Genomic DNA, 18544 nt, shown 5'->3' with positions numbered 1-18544 from the left:
AGAGCATCAGGAGAGGATGAACGGGAAGCAGGAATTACTTTCAATACATTCGAAGCTATCTAATGGAAACATGGAAAATAAAACCTTACCTTTTGTAAAGGTTAATTCTTAATACTGATTTTCACAAGCCAAAACAATCCTAAAATTTGCTGGTTCCCTTGCAGAGCGGTGCTGAATAGGAATTCAAGCTATATAAACAGCAGATCTTAAGCCTAACTAGATATTTACCTGGATCCCCAAAGTAGAATATAAAATGTGTGTGTTAATGTATAATTCACATTTTTAAAAAAGCCAAATAATTGATAAAGATTGGGGAAAGAAAAGAAAAGTGGCGATTGATCTCTAAAAAGCCTAATTTAAGTAACACCAGCAGTAAGCACGGGCTTTGCCTTCAGTAGAATTTACTTGGCTGATGTCCAAGAATGTAAACAATTGCCAAAACTTAGGTGTGAGATTTTCACTTGTAAGAATTATACCTGAGGCATCATCTTGGGCCAGAAGCACAAACTTGATGACAACCAGTCAGCTGCATCAAATCACATGAGCTCCAGAGAATGGGTTGCTGGCTTTTTTTTTTACCTTCTGTTTTTTTTTTGGTCTGTATACTGCTTCTCTCTTCACAATTCACCTGGACATGGGTTCTGTAAATGTTTTTTTTTGCTGCAGTGTCCAGTCTGAAATTTATAAAGAGAGGACTTTCAATTTGTTGCCAGTATAGTGGTGCTTACCAAAGTTATGGAAGGTGATCTTGAATGTCAAATAATCCAAAGGAAAACACAGGTTCAGGAAAGGGAGGATGTCACCGAAAATAATCAAAGGACAAGATTGCACATCTTAAGACTTCTACTGTCACAACAAAAATCAACATAGGGCTAAACATTACTTAAAAGGCAACTAACATTTCAAATTAAAGAAAACGTACTTTCACGTTAACTAACTGATGCAACCAAAATTTGCCACTAGAGAAAAAGTATTAGGGAAACAAATGGGGCTAAAGGCCAATAACTCCAAAAGATCCATCAGTCCTGTTCCCTTTCATATGAACAGAAGACCAACACTTACAAGTAATTCTGCTCAGTTGTTAACACAAAAACAGTTCAGCTAGCTCTTCACAGCTGTAGCTGCTGCTTCTCCAAACAGCAGTAATCCCTTTCTCTATCCATGTCTCTGTATCCAAAAAAACAGCTGTCCTCCTTTCAGTATCAAGGTGTAAAAGCTGTTGCTTGATTTTCAAGAGGTCTTGGTTTGGTTCCTTCCCCATGACAAGCAGATCACATGGACCTGTTTCCATGTGGAGGTTTAGTATGACCATCATACCCCTTAAATTAAAGGCAACATTTTAAAACATAACTGTCTTCTAAAGTTCCACATGCATGAAGTAAGATGCTGGGGTGAGTGGGGAGGGAGGGAGGGGCTAAGTGGGTGGTAGGTAGGTGGCTGGGGAGAGAGAGAGGGAGGCCATGAGTGGGTGGAGGTTCAGGGTTTGGGAAGAGAGATAGATGCGGGGATGGGGGAGAAGGGCTTCATTGAATCTCCTGTTGCCACAGAGCATGGAGAGTTTGGCTGAAGCCACATGAGTATATAAAATAACATTTTTATGGAGTACTTCAAAAACACAGATTTTCATATCTATGTGATGTTTTATTATATGTTGATCTACGTGAACTTTAATTATAACTTAATGAATGTTCCTTTGCTGGTTTATTGCTGCTTTGTTTTTGCTGGCACCTAATTTCAAGAGTTTTTTGTATATATATACTCATTCATGAAATGTGGGCATTGGTGGCAAGGCCTTTGTCCATTTCTAATTGCCCTTGAGAAGCTGGTGTTTAGTTAACATGGGATCACATTGGAAGACAGTTTGCGAAGCATTGCTGTAACCCTTTGCTTCATTTGGCATGTACATAATCTAGCAAGATCAGGTTCTACATAGGAACATTTGAACATACGAACTAGGAGCAGGAGTAGGCTTCTCGGCCCCTCAAGCCTGTTCTGTCATTCAATAAGATCATAGCTGATCTGATTGTAACCTCAGCTCCACGTTTCTGCCTACCTCCGATAACCTTTTACCCCCTTGCTTATCAAGAATCTACCTACCTCTGCTCCAACTGTCTTTTGAGAAAGAGAGTTGCAAAGACTCACGATCCTCAGAGAAAAAAATTATCCTAATCTCTGTCTTAAATGAGTGATCACTTATTTTTAAACTGTGTCCTCTAGTTTTAGATTCTCCCACAAGAGGAAACATCCTTTTCATATCCACCCTGTCAAGAGCCCTCAGGATCTGACATGTTTCAATCAAGTCACCTCTAGCTCCTCTAACCTCCAGTGGATACAAGCCTAACCTGTCCAACCTTTCCTCATAAAACAGGCACACCACCTGTTACATGTTGCCGGCCAGAAAATGACCCAATTATGCTCACTCTCTGTTTTCTGTTAGCTAACCAATCGTCTATCCATGCCAATATGTTACCCCTACATCATGAGCTTTTATATTCCGCAATAAATTTTGATGTGTCATCTTATCATGTCTTCTGGAATTCGAAGTACACTGGTTCCCCTTTATCCACAGCACAAGTTTCTTCTTCAAAGAACTCCAATTAATTGATTAAACATGATTTCCCTTTCACAAAACAATGTTGACTTTGCCTAATTTCCTTAAATTTTTCTAAGTGCCCTGCTAAACCTTCTCTGAACTGCTTCCAACACATTATACATCCTTTCTTAAATAAGGAGACTAATATTGTACACCATACTCCAGATGTGGCCTCACCAATGCCCTTTATAACTGAAGCATAACATCCCTACTTTGGAATTCAATTCCCCTCGCAATAAACAATAACATTCTACTAGCTTTCCTAACTGCTTGCTGTACCTGCAGGCTAACCTTTTGAGATTCATGCAGTGGGACACCCAGATTCTCCTGCCCCTCAGAGCTCTGCAATCTCTCATCATTTAGATAATATGTTGTTTTTTTATTCTTCCTGCCTAAATAGAGACATTTTGCATTTCACATTTTCCCACTTTATACTCCATTTGTCAGATCTTTGTCCACTCACTTAACCCTAACCTATTTCCCCTTGTAACCTTCTAATGCCCTCTTCACAACGTACTTTCCCACCTATCTTTGTGTCATTAGCAAATTTAACAACTTTACTTATGATCCCTTCGTCCAAATCATTTATATAAATTGAGGCCCCAGCACTGATCCCTGTGGCACACCACATGTTGCCAGCCAGAAAATGACGCATTTATGCTTACTCTCTGTTTTCTGTTAGCTAACCAATCATCTATCTATGCCAATATGTTACCCCTACATCATGAGCTTTTATATTCCGCAACAACCTTTGATGTGTCATCTTATCATGTCTTCTGGAATTCTAAGTACACTGGGTTCCCCTTTATCCACAGCACAAGTTTCTTCTTCAAAGAACTCCAATTAATTGATTAAACATGATTTCCCTTTCACAAAACAATGTTGACTTTGCCTAATTTCCTTAAATTTTTCTAAGTGCCCTGCTATAATTAATGTCTTTAATAATAGTTGCTAACATTTCCCCTATGACAGATGTTAAGCTAACTGGCCTATGGTTTCCTGACTTCTGTCTCCCTCCCTTTTTGAATAAAGGGGTTACATTCACTATTTTCCAATCTAATGGAATCTTATGAATTTAAGTTTGATACCACCTTTAACTTTTTTAGTTAACCGCGGATGCTGGGTCTTCCCCTTGGAATTTTTCTTTCTAATTGGAATGTATCTATTCTGTGTATTCTGAAGCATTCCCTTAAATTTCTGACACTGCATCTCTCTTGACCTATCCCTTAACCTAATTTTCAAGTTCACTTTAACTACTTTCTTGTCCTCATAATTGCCCTCATTTAATTTTAAAATACTAGTCTTAGACCCACTCTTCTCTCCCTCAAGCTGAATGTAAAATTCAATCATATTATGATCTCTGCTACCTAGATGCACCTTCACTATGAGGTTATCAATTAATCCAACCTCATTGCTCCATACCAGGTCTAGTTTAGCCTGCTCTCTGGTTGGCAGAACATGCTGTTCTGAGAAACTATCCCAAAACCATCTATGAATTCCTAATCTAGGCCACCTCTTCCCATCTAATTTTTTGAGTCTATTAGATTAAAATCCCCTATGATTATCAGTGTATCCTTCTGACAAGCTCTCATTATTCCTTCCTTTATATGCCGCCCTACTGTGTGGTTACTGTTAGGGGCCTATACACCACTCCCACAAGTGACTTCCTGCCTTTATAATTTCTCATCTCTTCCCAAACTGCTTCTACATCCTGATTTCCTGAACTTAGGTCATCCCTTTCAATTGTGCTAATACCATAATTAATTAATAGAGCCACCCGTCCATCTTTTCCTAACTCCCTATCCTTCCTAAGTATTACGTACCCTTCAATATTCAGGTCCCAATCTGTGTCATCCTGAAGCCATGTCTCTTTAATGGCTATCAGATCGTACTTCTTTAGTTCTCTTAGTGTTATCAGTTCATCTGTCTTGTTTCGAATGCTATATGCATTCAGATACAGAACCTTTGGTTTTGTCCTTTTACTATTTTTGTAACTTCTAGCCTTATTTGCTGGTTTACTCTTAGATGTGTACTCTCTGTCCCTTCCTGTCATGTTCTATTTATTCTTTCCCACATTAATACCTTTCTCTCTTGCCTTTTCTCCACTCTTTGATTTATCACGTCTTCCCAAATTTGATTCCTTGCCATCACTATTTAATTTAAAGCCCTCTCTACTTACCTAGTTAGGCAGCTTACCGTTGGGATGGTCCCAGCAGGGTTCAAGTGTAGACCATCCCAACGGTACAACACCCACGCCTCCCAGTTCTGGTGCCAGTGCCTCATGAACTGGAACCTACTTTTCCCACACCGGTCTTTGAATCACACATTCATTTCTATAATCTTATTTACCCTATTATTTAATCCAGAGATTATTACCTTTGAGGTTCTGCTTTTTAATTTGGTGGTCCTCATACTCTATATGCAGAACCTCTTTCCTAGTCTTCCCTATGCTGTTGGTGCCCTCACAGACCACAACCACTGGATCCTCCCCATCCCACTGCAAGTTCCTCTCCAGTCCTGAGCAGATATCCCAAACCCTAGCACCGGACAGGCAACACAGCCGTCTGGACCCTCACTCTCAACTACCGAGAACAGTATCTATCCCCCACAACAAAAACAGAATTACCTGGAAAAACTCAGCAGGTCTGGCAGCATCAGCGGAGAAGAAAAGAGTTGACGTTTCGAGTCCTCATGACCCTTCGACAGAACTTGCGTTCGAGTCCAAGAAAGAGTTGAAATATAAGCTGGTTTAAGGTGTGTGTGTGGGGGGCGGAGAGATAGAGAGACAAAGAGGTGGGGGGGGGTGGTGTGGTTGTAGGGACAAACAAGCAGTGATAGAAGCAGATCATCAAAAGATGTCAACGACAATAGAACACATAGGTGTTAAAATTAAAGTTGGTGATATTATCTAAACGAATGTGCTAATTAAGAATGGATGGTAGGGCACTCAAGGTATAGCTCTAGTGGGGGTTTTATTTTTTATATAATGGAAATAGGTGGGAAAAGGAAAATCTTTATAATTTATTGAAAAAAAAAAGGGAAGGGGGAAACAGAAAGGGGGTGGGGATGGGGGAGGGAGCTTACGACCTAAAGTTGTTGAATTCAATATTCAGTCCGGAAGGCTGTAAAGTCCCTAGTCGGAAGATGAGGTGTTGTTCCTCCAGTTTGCGTTGGGCTTCACTGGAACAATGCAGCAAGCCAAGGACAGACATGTGGGCAAGAGAGCAGGGTGGAGTGTTGAAATGGCAAGCGACAGGGAGGTTTGGGTCATTCTTGCGGACAGACCGCAGGTGTTCTGCAAAGCGGTCGCCCAGTTTACGTTTGGTCTCTCCAATGTAGAGGAGACCACATTGGGAGCAACGAATGCAGTAGACTAAGTTGGGGGAAATGCAAGTGAAATGCTGCTTCACTTGAAAGGAGTGTTTGGGTCCTTGGACGGTGAGGAGAGAGGAAGTGAAGGGGCAGGTGTTGCATCTTTTGCGTGGGCATGGGGTGGTGCCATAGGAGGGGGTTGAGGAGTAGGGGGTGATGGAGGAGTGGACCAGGGTGTCCCGGAGGGAGCGATCCCTACGGAATGCCGATAAGGGGGGTGAAGGGAAGATGTGTTTGGTGGTGGCATCATGCTGGAGTTGGCGGAAATGGCGGAGGATGATCCTTTGAATGCGGAGGCTGGTGGGGTGATAAGTGAGGACAAGGTGGACCCTATCATGTTTCTGGGAGGGAGGAGAAGGCGTGAGGGCGGATGCGCGGGAGATGGGCCGGACACGGTTGAGGGCCCTGTCAACGACCTTGGGTGGAAAACCTCGGTTAAGGAAGAAGGAGGACATGTCAGAGGAACTGTTTTTGAATGTAGCATCATCGGAACAGATGCGACGGAGGCGAAGGAACTGAGAGAATGGGATGGAGTCCTTACAGGAAGCGGGGTGTGAGGAGCTGTAGTCGAGATAGCTGTGGGAGTCGGTGGGTTTGTAATGGATATTGGTGGACAGTCTATCACCAGAGATTGAGACAGAGAGGTCAAGGAAGGGAAGGGAAGTGTCAGAGATGGACCACGTGAAAATGATGGAGGGGTGGAGATTGGAAGCAAAATTGATAAATTTTTCCAAGTCCTGACGAGAGCATGAAGCGGCACCGACGTAATCATCGATGTACCGGAGAAAGAGTTGTGGAAGGGGGCCGGAGTAGGACTGCAACAAGGAATGTTCCACATACCCCATAAAGAGACAGGCATAGCTGGGGCCCATGCGGGTACCCATAGCCACACCTTTTATTTGGAGGAAGTGAGAGGAGTTGAAGGAGAAATTTTTCAGTGTGAGAACAAGTTCAGCCAGACGGAGGAGAGTAGTGGTGGATGGGGATTGTTCGGGCCTCTGTTCGAGGAAGAAGCTAAGGGCCCTCAGACCATCCTGGTGGGGGATGGAGGTGTAGAGGGATTGGACGTCCATGGTGAAGAGGAAGCGGTTGGGGCCAGGGAACTGGAAATTGTTGATGTGACGTAAGATGTCAGAGGAATCACGGATGTAGGTGGGAAGGGACTGGACAAGGGGAGAGAGAAGGGAGTCAAGATAACGAGAAATGAGTTCTGTGGGGCAGGAACAAGCTGAGACGATCGGTCTACCGGGGCAGTTCTGTTTGTGGATTTTGGGTAGGAGATAGAAGCGGGCCGTCCGAGGTTGGGAGACTATCAGGTTGGAAGCTGAATTTTGGGCTCGGCATGATGCTGAACTCTTCTTCCGCCGTCTTCGTCTCCGGGCTCACTTCTTTGGGCAGGAGTCCTCTCCCAGTTCAACGGATCCTTTTACCCATCTCCAATATTCTCCCTCCACCTGGACCCCTCCCTCTGGATTCTTACCTTCTCTTGATCTTTTCATTGAGAACTGTCGGCGCGACATTAGTCGTCTCAATTTCTCTGCTCCTCTCACCCATTCTAACCTGTCTCTCTCTGAACCTACTGCACTCCATTCTCTCAGGTCCAACCCTGACATTGTCATCAAACCCGCTGACAAGGGTGGTGCTGTTGTTGTCTGGCGCACTGACCTCTACCTCGCGGAGGCTGAGCGTCAACTCGCAGACACTTCCTCCTACCTCTCCCTGGACCATGACCCCACCACTGAACATCAAGCCATTGTTTCCAGGACTGTCACTGACCTCATCTCCTCTGGGGATCTCCCTCCCACAGCTTCCAAACTGATAGTCTCCCAACCTTGGACGGCCCGCTTCTATCTCCTACCCAAAATCCACAAACAGAACTGCCCCGGTAGACCGATCGTCTCAGCTTGTTCCTGCCCCACAGAACTCATTTCTCGTTATCTTAACTCCCTTCTCTCTCCCCTTGTCCAGTCCCTTCCCACCTACATCCGTGATTCCTCTGACACCTTACGTCACATCAACAATTTCCAGTTCCCTGGCCCCAACCGCTTCCTCTTCACCATGGACGTCCAATCCCTCTACACCTCCATCCCCCACCAGGATGGTCTGAGGGCCCTTAGCTTCTTCCTCGAACAGAGGCCCGAACAATCCCCATCCACCACTACTCTCCTCCGTCTGGCTGAACTTGTTCTCACACTGAACAATTTCTCCTTCAACTCCTCTCACTTCCTCCAAATAAAAGGTGTGGCTATGGGTACCCGCATGGGCCCCAGCTATGCCTGTCTCTTTATGGGGTATGTGGAACATTCCTTGTTGCAGTCCTACTCCGGCCCCCTTCCACAACTCTTTCTCCGGTACATCGATGATTACTTCGGTGCCGCTTCATGCTCTCGTCAGGACTTGGAGAAATTTATCAATTTTGCTTCCAATCTCCACCCCTCCATCATTTTCACGTGGTCCATCTCTGACACTTCCCTTCCCTTCCTTGACCTCTCTGTCTCAATCTCTGGTGATAGACTGTCCACCAATATCCATTACAAACCCACCGACTCCCACAGCTATCTCGACTACAGCTCCTCACACCCCGCTTCCTGTAAGGACTCCATCCCATTCTCTCAGTTCCTTCGCCTCCGTCGCATCTGTTCCGATGATGCTACATTCAAAAACAGTTCCTCTGACATGTCCTCCTTCTTCCTTAACCGAGGTTTTCCACCCACGGTCGTTGACAGGGCCCTCAACCGTGTCCGGCCCATCTCCCGCGCATCCGCCCTCACGCCTTCTCCTCCCTCCCAGAAACATGATAGGGTCCCCCTTGTCCTCACTTATCACCCCACCAGCCTCCGCATTCAAAGGATCATCCTCCGCCATTTCCGCCAACTCCAGCATGATGCCACCACCAAACACATCTTCCCTTCACCCCCCTTATCGGCATTCCGTAGGGATCGCTCCCTCCGGGACACCCTGGTCCACTCCTCCATCACCCCCTACTCCTCAACCCCCTCCTATGGCACCACCCCATGCCCACGCAAAAGATGCAACACCTGCCCCTTCACTTCCTCTCTCCTCACCGTCCAAGGACCCAAACACTCCTTTCAAATGAAGCAGCATTTCACTTGCATTTCCCCCAACTTAGTCTACTGCATTCGTTGCTCCCAATGTGGTCTCCTCTACATTGGAGAGACCAAACGTAAACTGGGCGACCGCTTTGCAGAACACCTGCGGTCTGTCCGCAAGAATGACCCAAACCTCCCTGTCGCTTGCCATTTCAACACTCCACCCTGCTCTCTTGCCCACATGTCTGTCCTTGGCTTGCTGCCTTGTTCCAGTGAAGCCCAACGCAAACTGGAGGAACAACACCTCATCTTCCGACTAGGGACTTTACAGCCTTCCGGACTGAATATTGAATTCAACAACTTTAGGTCGTAAGCTCCCTCCCCCATCCCCACCCCCTTTCTGTTTCCCCCTTCCCTTTTTTTTTCCAATAAATTATAAAGATTTTCCTTTTCCCACCTATTTCCATTATATAAAAAATAAAACCCCCACTAGAGCTATACCTTGAGTGCCCTACCATCCATTCTTAATTAGCACATTCGTTTAGATAATATCACCAACTTTAATTTTAACACCTATGTGTTCTATTGTACAATTGTCGTTGACATCTTTTGATGATCTGCTTCTATCACTGCTTGTTTGTCCCTACAACCACACCCCCCCCCCTCCACCTCTTTGTCTCTCTATCTCTCCGCCCCCCACACACACACCTTAAACCAGCTTATATTTCAACTCTTTCTTGGACTCGAACGCAAGTTCTGTCGAAGGGTCATGAGGACTCGAAACGTCAACTCTTTTCTTCTCCGCCGATGCTGCCAGACCTGCTGAGTTTTTCCAGGTAATTCTGTTTTTGTTTTGGATTTCCAGCATCCGCAGTTTTTTTGTTTTTAGTATCTATCCCCCAACTATACTGTCTCCTATCACTACCAAATTCCTCTTTGCTCTCCCCACTTGATTGGCTTCCTTTATCATGGTATCATGGTCAGTCTGCTCATCCATCTTGCAATCTTTCTTCTCATCCACACAGGTAGCAAGTACCTTGTACCTGTTAGACAAAGTCAGGGACTGAAGCTCCTCCATCGCTACATGCTGGTCCCCCTTACCTGCCTGTCTCATGGTCACATCCTCTGTCCCTGACCATTGAGCAACTCATAAGTTCTGCCCAGCCTAAGGGGGTGACTGGCTCTTGGAACAAAGTATCCAGGTAACTCTCCTTCTCCCTGATGCCCCACAATATCCACAACACAGACTCCAGCTCAGCAACTTGGGAACTAAGTTATCTAAGCTGCAGACACTTTCTGCAGACATGGTTGTCTCGGATTGCAGTGTATTCCACAGATTTGCACATGTTACAATCATGGCATACCACTAGCCCTGCCATCTCTGTCCAACCTTATTTATTTAATTAGTCAAATAGTTAATAGTTTACACAGATGAAGTAATAGAAAGTTGCACTCAACTGGCCTGGAGACAACAAAGGAAATTGACCAACCACTGGAGGCTGTACAAAAGTCAAAAATGGAGCCCCTCTTTGCCTCTCTGCCCCTAATTCCCACCAGAACCAAATTCCCAACTTCTCACTTAAACTACATCTCACTCAGGTGATGTCTCATTCACCACGCACCCCTTTGTGTGTGTTGGTTTAAAATCTCTCTGCTTTTAGAGAACCTCTGATGTTTCACTAGCTAGCTTAGCTTTTTGCTACAGTAAACACCTACTGAGGGCAACTCCTTTCAGCTGATCGACAGAGGCTATTCAGCTAACAATATTTGAAAGTAAGAACCTAACTCTTAATCTAAATTTAAAGTTAAGAAAAGCTTACCAAAAATTTCCATTTGAATTAAATTCCCAAATTCTCACATAAACTACATCTCACTCAGGTGTTGTCTCATGTACTGGCCCTTTCTGTTCTGTTGTTAGTATGGATCCTGTATTACATGCACTAACTGCATTGAATGCTGAAATACTGAGGTGACTTTGGTGATTTTATACAAATGCATTGGTCCACAGTCTTGATGGTAATAGTGCATAAATAAAGAGAAAACTAATGTTTCTACCTCTTTTAAGTCTAATAATTCTAATCATTTGAAGCGGCCAAGAAGCATTTGCATTTCACTTAGATCATATAAAGTGCTATAATTAGATGACTCCTTGCACAAAAAATGTTCAGACTTTTTTGTCATCAGCCACTAATTTTCAGACCATTTTGTCTTCAGCCACTCTTACCCCTGTAAAGTCACTGGAGAGGATGCAGAGTACATTTATAAGGATAATACCAGAAATGCATGGATATACTCACCAGGAAAGGATTGACAGGCTGGCTGTCTTTTTTTCTTGAACAAAGAAGGTTGAGGGGTGACCTAATAAAAGTCTTAAAAATTTCGACAAGTTTTGATAGAGCGAATGCAGAGATACTGTTCCCTCTGTTTATTCTTTTGTGGGATGTGGGCGTTGTTGGCAAGGCCAGTACTTGTTGCCCACCCCTAACTGCCTTTGAGAAGGTTGTGGGCTTCATGAACTGCTGGAGTCCATATGGTGTAGGTACACCCACAGTGCAGTTAGGAAGGGAGTTCCAGAATTTTGACCTGGCGACTGAAGGGATGGCGATATATTTCCAAGTTAGGATGGTGTGTGGCTTGGTGGGGAACTAACAGGTGGTAGCGTTTCTATTTAACTGCTGCCCCTGTCCTTCTAGATGGTAGTTGTCGTGGGTTTGGAAAGTGCTGTCAAAGAAGCCTTGACAAGTTGCTGCAGAGCATTTTGTAGATGGTACTCACTGCTGCAACTGTGTGGTGATGGTGGAGAGAGTGAATGCTCAATGTGGTGGATGGGGCGCCAGTCAAGCAGGCTACTTTGTCCGGGATGGTGACGAGCTTCTTGAATGTTATTGGAGCTGCACTCACCCAGCCAAGTGGAGAGTATTCCTGAATTGTGCCTTGTAGGTGGTGACAAGCTTTGGGGAGTCAGGAGGTGAGTTAGTTGCCCCAGAATTCCCAGCCTCTGAACTGCCCTTGTAGCCACAGTATTTATATGGCTTGTCCAATTCAGTTTCTGGTCAATGGTAACTCCCATAATGTTGTTAGTCTTGTGGGAAAGTGCATAACTAGAGGCCTTCACTATAAGATAGTCACCAAGAAATCCAATAGGGAATTCAGAAGAAACTTTTTCACCCAAAAAATGGTAAGAATGTGGAACTCAATACCATAGGATGTGTTGAAGTACATAGTATAGATGCATTTAAGGGAAAACTAATCAAGCATACGAGGGAGAAGTGAATAGATGGTTATGATGTTAGCTTTAGATGAGATATGATGGAAGGAGGCTCAAGTGGAATATGAACATTGGTTGTACTGAATGGCCTGTTTCTGTGCGTATATCCTGTGCAATCCTATGTTGTACTTTGGAAATTCTGACTTTGATTATCAGTACAACAGACTGTGTGGTTCAGGGGCAGTCTTGTTCACAGGCTTGGGTCAGATTTCAGTGAGCTCTGGAAAGTAGCAAATGTAATTTGCACTTATAACGGGAACGGGAACAGAGCTGTTTAATTATAGGCTTGTAAGCTTATAATTACTTGTTGGAAAATTAATTGAAACAATGTTTAAATACAGTATTAGGAATCACCTTGAAGGACATGGTTAACAGAGGACAGGCACACGTTGTTTGAGGAATCAGAGGTTGAACTTGACTTTTATTTAAATTAATTTATTGACCTTGTGGATAAGGGTGAAAAAAATGTATGTTACTTAGCTTTATTTTTAAAAGGTTTTTCATGCTGCCCCACAAAAGGTGTCTGGGCAAAGTTTAAATCCATGGACCCGACCAAAATTTTGATAAAAGAAAGACACATGGAAAGGAAGCAATGCTTCACAGTAAAGAGACAGACATTCACAGTGACCCTTGGTGGTGAGTGCATCGCCTTTTAGATGCAATCCTGTTTTGGTGTTAAGACTTGATATTTTATGTAGCTATTCTTATACAATTAACAACAGAATTTCTGTAGCGCCTATAATGTAATAAAATGCCACAAGATGCATTACTTGAGTGTTGGCAAACAAAATTTGATACAGTGACACCAAACTATGTTAGTGTCACTAACGTTGTGCCACATGTAATGTTTGAAAACCCTATCACCCTGCCTTCTGCAGGTGTGTACAGGCATTGCTGTTAATTATTGACAATTTTATAATAGATTTCTTATTGAGATGATATGAAATAGGACCTTTAAATGCATTTTGAAATGGGATGTTGCAATTCACTTTGCTTTAGCGTACCAACTCATCACATTTAGAGGATTTGTTATAAAATTAATTTTGATTTTGTTTTTGTTTGTTTCCTGTTAGTCACTGAAACAGAGCTCAGTAATGAGCTTTCTTAATGAGCTTTTTCAGATAATTATCAGGCTGGATGGAAAATATCCGTCAGCATTGCTTGTTATGCTTAAGTGCACTTTTGTCTGAGACCAGCTTGGTCCATAGCCACAGCTTCTCACCACCTTAATGGGATGAGCTATCGGAGAGCCAAAAATCTTTGACTGCAGTTTCACCAGTTCCTTAATAGCTCTCTGTTCCTGTCAGCCAAAAGACAAATGTATAGCCTGGGTAAAATATGTGTCAAATTTGAAATGCATGCAAATTGAAGGGTCTTCTCTTTAAACTTGGTTCCTCTTGAAAATTGCCTGAAGGGTCCTATCAGTATTGTACTGAGGCTTCTGCTCATTTATGCACAGCAGTTTGCCGCAAAGTACGTAGAAACAGTTTACAACTTAGAAGCTTAACTGAGGATAGGAAATGTGCTAGTCATGAAAGTTATTCGATCCACAAGCATGCTGAAACAATACTAAATTGGAATGAGAAAAATATCAATGTTGTTAAATTGACTGGATATTGAGTCACGTGATATATTACTTTTCTGCTGTTGGATCAGTGAAAAGACCCTCAAATTTGAGAAGAATATGGTTCCATTTATGGGCTTTATAGACATTGTTTGTTTTCTCCCCAATTCCTCCTTTCCCTGCCCTAGCTGAAGCTGTTGTTTTTTTGCTGGGAATCAGTTCCATGATTAGCCCTTTGACACCTGACTTAAGTGACCATTCCTCATGTGTTAGCTGAGGCAGTGAGTACCAGCACATCACAGCCAAACCTGATCCTCTCCTACCCCAAATTTCCAGTAATGGACAACAATCAGGAGCATGGTCTTGCTGAGTTTCCTCCCCCTCCCAAAACTTGGGTTGCTAAGTCTGCACAGTTCCACTAGCTGAGACCATCTGACTCAATACAGTCCAGGAATTGAACCTGGGACCTTCAGTTTGGATGACTTAATACTACTTTGGACAGTGGCTTGACCACTAGGGCATCAGCTCACTACTGGAGTTCTATGTGGAGTACAGCAAAAATAGATAATTCTCCATTCGGTATAGAGTTTTTATTCTTTGAACGAAAGTTAGTATAAGATTTTAAAGATTAAAAAAATATATTTTGCTCAAGTTTCTGCCCTCTTCCTCCCATAAGGTATTGATTCATTCTGGATACAGTTCCATGGACACCAACAATCCCCCCTCAAACCTCAGCTAAGTGATCATTCATCATGTATGAACCTTAGCAGTGAGTACCAGTAGGCATTATGACTATAGCACAAATTTAACCAAAACAGTCTTGTTTCCACCACATTTATGCACACTTTCTAGTGTAGGTCACTAAAGCGTGGCTCATAATTTGCTGTCAAAGTAATAGTGAGGCTATTGCAAAGGGCTGTTATCAAACAGCCTTGACAAAGGCTGCTTCAGGCACCAAACTCCAATCTGAAGGCGTGGTTATCATTTGCTTAAAAGGAAATTGACAAAATAAGAATATAAGAGATTGAAGGTAAAATTAAAAGGTTGCCCAGCCTACTTGAGGTGATGCTGCCTAGTCTTTGGTTTTGAGTCTGTTTCACTTTGAATAGAAAGTAGGGTGTGGAAATATTATATGCATCATCATAATAACATAACCAGCTGCAGGTGTAGGCCACTCAATCCTTCAAGCCTGCTCTGCCATTCACTACCTCAACTCCAGCTTCCCACACTATCTCCCCCGCCCCCACATATTCCTTGAATCCCTTAGCATCCAAAATCTATCAAACTCATTCTTGAATATACTGAACAACGGAATATGCACTAAGATAAAAGCAAAATACTGTGGATGCTGGAAACCTGAAACAAAAACAGAAAATGATGGAAAAACTCAGCAGGTCTGACAGCATCTGTGGAGAGAGAAACAGAGTTAATGTTTTGAGTCTGCATGACCCTTCTTCAGAGCAGAGCAGCAGAATATGCACATTCCTCTGGGGTAGAGAATTTAAATTTTGAGTGAAGAAATTTCTCCTCCTCTGAATCCTAAATGGCCAACACCATATTCTGAGGCTATGACCCTGTGCTCTAGATTCCTTAGCTAAGAGAAACATCATCTACTCTGTCAAATCCTTAAAAATGTTATTTGTTTCACTGAAATCATCTCTCATTGTTTTAAATTCTAGGGAATATAGGCCTAGTCTACTCAATCTTTCCTCATTGTAGAAAAGTCTCATTCCAGGAATCAGTCCTGAACACCCTTTAGGAAAGGAGAACCAAACTGAACAAAGTACACTAAGTGTGGTTTCACCAAGTTCCTATATAAATTCAGGAAGGATTTTTTACTCTTGTACACCAATGCCTTTGTAATAAAGGCTAACATACCATTTGTTTTCCCAGTTGCTTGTTGCATCTGCCCATTAACTTCCATTCATTCATTAACAAAGACACCTAAATCCCTCTAAAGGCAAACATTTCCCAGTTTCTCACCATTTAAAAACTATCCAGCTGTGCTATTTTCCCTTCCAAAGTGGATAGCTTCATAGTTGTCCACATTATATTTCATCTGCCACATTCTTGCCCATTCATTTAACCTGTTGATGTCCCTTTAGAGCCTTTGTGCCCTTATTTTCCTTCATAACTCTGTGTTATCAGCAAAAGTAGATACATTGCACTCAGTCACCTCAACTAAAGCTGAGGCCCAAGCACTGATCCTTCCGATACCCCACTAGTTATAGCCTGCGAACCTGAAAATTACCTGCTTATTTCTACTTAGAAAAGTTTTCTGTCCATGAACCAACCTTTAGTTCATGCTGATGTATTTCCCCCAATCCCATGAGTCCTAATTTTATGTAATAGCCTCTTGTGTGGCACCTTATCAAATGCTTTTTGAAAATCCAAAAATAGCACATTCACTGGTTACCCCTTAGCTATTCTGCAGGTTACAACCTCAAAACTAATTTTTGTTCCCCATATTTGTTCCCTGCTATTTCTGGAATGTTTTTTGTGACTTTTACTATGAAGACAGTTAAAATGTATTTGTTTCATACCTCCTCCATTTCCTTATTCTGCATTATAATTTCTCCTGTCTCTGCCCCTAAGGTATTTACATTTACTTTCACAAATCTCTTCCTTTTTATATACTGATACAAGCTTTTACAATGTTTTTATGTCAATGCTAGTTTACCCTCATTCTATTTTCTCTCTATCAATTTCTTGGTGATCCTTTGTTGAATTCTAAAATCCTCCCAATCCTTAGGCTTATTACTCTTTTAGACAACATTATAAGCCTTTTCTTTAATCTAATACTATTTTAACTCCTCTTGTGAGCCACTTTTCCTATGGTGTTTGTATTCCTTAAAGGAATGTAGATTCATGCAAATTCTGAATTAATTCTTAAAATGTTTTCCACTGTTCATCTAAACCATACGAAATGCAACCCAGGTTTTAGATGTGGGTGAAACGGTACTTGCTGCCAAGGTTGCCTTCTTCCATGAGCATGGATTATGCTTCTTTTCTCAAGGTCTATAAACTGAGTTCTGCTTTATTGAATTGTTGGCAGTACCATCTCAACTGAATGCTATTTAGGTTTATGGCTGAAAAGGCAAATGCCTCAGACATTGCATTGAATCACATTCTTACAGATACAGAAGGGCTCTTTTAATCCTTTAGAACCCTTGCAGCAATGCTAGATATTGCTCCCTGCACCCCTTCCCCCCATCCCCCCCCCCCCCCCCCCCCCCCCCACCTCCCCCCATCCCACCCCGCATCCTTCTGCAAACCAGGCTGCTACAGGGGGTGCAATACATAGAATTACACAACATTTACAGCATAGAAACATCTCATTTGGTCCACTGGGTCAATGCATATATATATATAAGCTAGGTGACCCTTCTCCCACCTCTCTTCATCTGACCCTATTTCTCCCCAAGTTTATTTAGCTAACAGTCAAACCTGTCTTGAATCTGTAATAAAGGTGCATTGGTGAAAATGGGTTGTTTTTAAATTTCTGTTATGCAGGCGGTTTCTGAAGCTCTAGTGCACTGCCCGTAGTAATTCTGCTAATGAGGAAAATCCAACCATTACATATATTTCCTGACATTTTGACAACTATCTCATTCACTGAAACAGTTCTATTCCTTCCTCTATTCTTTCATGTTTGTATTCTTTTGCATGTTCTCATTGTCAGTTTCCTACCCAATTTTTCACCACTGGCCATGTCCGTTTTCATCAGTGATAGAATCTTTCTTAATGAGCTGTTCTTCCAGTCATCATAATGCCTCTTTTTTAAAAAATATTTTATGTAGTTAGTTGGAAACCCCAGAATACTTTTTGGTTGAAGGCAAGTCTTCATTCATATATCCATTTATTTTGCTAGTGTTAGTCTCTATTTCAAGTAATTTATTCAGCACTTTGTGAAGATAGAAGCAAAAAATACTCCATGAATATAAATCTTCTTTTAACTTTGCATTTTTTTCCATAATTCTCCATATTTTCACACAGAACTATTTAGACAAAATGTCATCCTCAATATTTTGTAGCTTTGCAGTCTTTAATAGGCAATGATCACATAATATTGAAGCATCTAGTCGAAGACCAGCATCTAATATAAATATCTATAATACTGAAACTGAGAGATTATACCATTATCAGGAAAGATTGAATAGGCAGGGGCTCTCTTTAGAAAAGGGAAGCCTCTGGGGTGTCCTGATATAATAATAACCACAACTTATATAACTCCTTTAACATAAGGAAATGCCTCAAAGTGCTTTGCAGGAGCGTTATGAAACAAAGTATGGCACTGAGCCACATATGGAGATAGTAGGTCAGTTGACCAAAAGTTTGGTCAAAGGGGTAGGTTTTAATAGAGGTGTTTCTGCTTGTGGAAGAGACCAAAACGAGGGCCATATATGTAAGATAGTCACTAGTAAGTTCTGTCAGCAATTCAGTAGAAACCTCTGTACCCAGATAGTAGTTAGAATATGGAACTCTCTACAAAGAGTAGTTGATGTAAATAGCGTAGATGCATTTAAGGAGAAGCTATATAAAAAAAAAATAGATGGTTATATTGTTAGAATTAGATGAAGAGCAGAGGCAGGATGCTTATGTGGAAGATGGACCTGTAGGGTTAAATAGCCTGTTTCTGTGCTGTTAACTCTGTGTAATACTCCCAATAACCTTTAATCATGATAGGACAGTGTGTT

General features: G+C 42.3%; 1 protein-coding gene across 4 annotated transcripts in view; it reads left to right on the top strand.

Annotated features, from left to right (window-relative positions):
• The window catches only part of tpk1 (thiamin pyrophosphokinase 1), a 382816-nt gene that overhangs the window by 180168 nt on the left and 184104 nt on the right, over positions 1 to 18544 (top strand). The window lies entirely within an intron of this gene.

This window comes from Carcharodon carcharias, chromosome 3 (assembly GCF_017639515.1).
Source record: "Carcharodon carcharias isolate sCarCar2 chromosome 3, sCarCar2.pri, whole genome shotgun sequence".
NCBI classification, from domain to species: Eukaryota; Metazoa; Chordata; class Chondrichthyes; order Lamniformes; family Lamnidae; genus Carcharodon; species Carcharodon carcharias.
Note: the sequence above shows the minus strand (reverse complement) of the source record. Positions and strands in the feature narration are given on the sequence as shown.